The sequence below is a fragment of the Sinocyclocheilus grahami genome, unplaced genomic scaffold, assembly GCF_001515645.1.
Source record: "Sinocyclocheilus grahami isolate Dianchi unplaced genomic scaffold, SAMN03320097.WGS_v1.1 scaffold36.1, whole genome shotgun sequence".
Taxonomy (NCBI): domain Eukaryota; kingdom Metazoa; phylum Chordata; class Actinopteri; order Cypriniformes; family Cyprinidae; genus Sinocyclocheilus; species Sinocyclocheilus grahami.
This window is the reverse complement of record NW_015505215.1, coordinates 4,429,656-4,432,802: the sequence shown is the minus strand read 5'-3', so window position 1 is coordinate 4,432,802 and position 3,147 is coordinate 4,429,656.

Genomic DNA, 3,147 nt, shown 5'->3' with positions numbered 1-3,147 from the left:
GGACCTGCACTTCTACAACGTGGGTGTACTTATATGCGACCTTACCAGAGTCACCCCAGCCCTGCCTACCAGGGTTCTAATCATAGTCTCCATGTCCTCAAGCTACACGATGTGGTCAGCAGACATTCTGGCTGCAGCGGAGAAACTTCAGCTGCCCGCATAATTTTCTCCTTTTTTAACTGAATCTCGCCAGTGACCCCGGCCTGGCCTCTCGCTCACCCTGGCCTCCGCACTTCTAGCACCCGACCAAAATAGAGAGAAAATAAAACTAGCAGACTTCCAGAGTTCTGCCAATCATTTTGTATCAAGGCAATAAATCTGAATTGTTATTGTTCGGCCTACTATTTGCAAGTACAAGTCTGTGTGTCAGAGCGGCGCTGCATGCGCAAGCCACAGGTTGCACATTTGGTTTTAATTGCGGCCGTTTCAGTCCAGGGCAAATGGAAAGCACATGGAAACCCCTCCACCTGCCTTGAGTCAGCTACTGACAGAAACACAGCAAATCAAACTGACAAGAGGAAGGGAGGCACTGAAAGAGAGAAAAAAACAATAGTGAGTTTATAGAGGGCGTGTAGTGAATAATTAATTCCCGAAAGGAAAATAATCTTTAAAAGGTATCAGAGAACAATTAAGGCTTCAAGACTAATAAAGGGCAAGCGGACAAGTTGGTGCAGGTAGGGGGCGCTGTAAGGTCTGGGTTTTTCATTGGCCCCAAAGGATCCTTGTGTGCAGTTTGGAAATATGCCTATGCCTGGCTGCCTTGATAAGAAACACATGCAATTCAGACAAAGAGACTCCGTTTGTATGATTCCCTCTACTGAGGTGAGAACATAAACAAGCCGATTCAAATTAAAGAAGCCAGTGTCAAAATATTTAAAAACCCACCCAACCTGGTCTGAACCGATTTCAACAGAAACAAGACCCCCTTGCCTTCTGAGATACCGGCCTAGATGCTTGACAAAAAAAGACTCTTTCTGATCTGGCAACAGAAGCAAGTGATGAAAACTGTTTTATGGAAAGATAAAACAATAAAGTGATTACAAAGAGTAAGAAAAAATATGACAGATTTCCATCGGCTTATTGTTATCAGAAATGCCTTGGAATGACCTTGATGTGCAGTTCAAATCATGCACTGTGTTTTATGTAGACAGGTATAGGGAATGATTCCTGCATTTCATACTTTGAACCTTTACTATTTAAAGGTGCCATAGAATGCAAAAATCACTTTTATAAGGTGTTTTAACACAGTTGTGTGGCCGCAGTGTGTGAAAACAACCAGCCTATAATGGTAAAAATCCACCCACTCATTGTTTTATAATCCCAATAAATCATAAACAGTCTCTCCACACTAGCAGTTCCAGATTTCTCACTACTACGTAATACTCGGGGGGGGAAAGTCCCTCCCATTTGTGACTCTCTGCCCTATTAGCATATACACAGTAGTGATGCAAAGTCCGATTCATTTCCACGAACCGGTTATTTTCGGACAGATTGGCTCATTGAACCAGTTCAAAAAGTGGATTCATCGGTTCCTGACGTCATCAAGCAATAACGTCTCTACGCATTTCTTTTCTAACAACTCAGTGCCATGTATCAATGAAAAATTCAAATAAGTCATTTGTGTCAACGCATATTGAAACATTCAAAAATAAAGTTATTTGTGTGAAAGCGTATTGGTGATTATTGCCATATATTTCACTTAAGGTAATGGTGTTTGTGGTCACAGTTTCATTCGCGGATCCTCAGATACGACTGCCTGAGCAATATTGACAAGCCTACAATTTGGATAAGATTCCTTAAAGTTTAGCACCTACAGCACACATTACAGACATTGATGCACAAACGCGGATATGTTCTACATATCTACAGTATAAAGAAGGAATAAACCAGTCTTATAAACTCCTTGATTTCGCTTAAGCAACTTTAAATATAATATGCATGCACAATAAACTATTGTAAAATGTATTTACATCACTTGACAGAAATGTTTTTGCAGGTTTTAATAAAATGTAAATTAATAACAGTCATAATAAACAAGCATATTTCCAGTACACGCCTCAGGCTTGCACAGTATCGTCAACTCACTCATCAGAATCTTCGGTAATCTTCGGCGAACTTCGGGGGGGGGTCGTGCGCTTGCGCATGCTTCAAAAGGGCTTACAATGACTTACAAAGACACATAACAGCTACAAGTGTATGCACTACTTGCTTTATGCAAGCACTATATAGGATAAATCACTATACAGGATTTACCGTATTATACTTTATCGATACGAATTGATAGGCGAAACAACATACAGCCACCCACAAATAGTCTATAAACAAAGCATCAGGCTGTCTTTGAATTCACATGAACAACGGTTAACGTAAAGTTACTCTTCGTCAGGCTACAAAAGAATACATAATTCCTCCGTTCAATTAGGCCTAAGGTTTAAATCGCCGTCATGCATGAATTAATTATATTTTTGCAATTTTACACATAATAATCCATGATGATCACATTACACAAAACTGAAATTGCACGTCAAAATAACACATTTCCCAAAATTTCACAAATCACGTTTTCAGGGGAGCCCATGTTTTATTAAGGGGAGCCGAGCTCCCCCTAGCTCCCCCGTAGTTCGCACCCAGGTCCTCGGTAATCCTCTGCAAACTTCGACAGTTGGTTGAACTGGCTCATTCGGTTCTTTTTGAGTTGGACATGCTACTTCGGCTGTGCGTCCTGCACCATCAACCTGGAACTAAAGTTCGATTTGTGAACTGGCTCGACCGTTTACTTCCTGAGAACCAGCTCAAAAGAACGATTCGTTCAAGAACCTAACATCACTGATACACAGCCCTGAGTGAGAAGCAGCGGTCCGCCATTACTGTTTTCTTGCTGTAGCTGCTGGAGATACAATGTCAGCGCCAAAGAGCCATTAAAAGTGTTGTGTGTTGGGATGCACCAACGAACATAGGAGTCTCCATAGACCGCTGAGGGCATGGTGGTTAAATTTAATTTTCGAAGAAAATGTCCCGGAAAAAAACTGAAAAGTCCTATACGTTTGTGCTAACATTTTATGCCGGACTGCCTCACAAACAAGTGTCAGTTCAGCGCTGGAGTTGTGCAAAGATTGCTTCTGAAAGAGGGATCGATACCAACGCTTC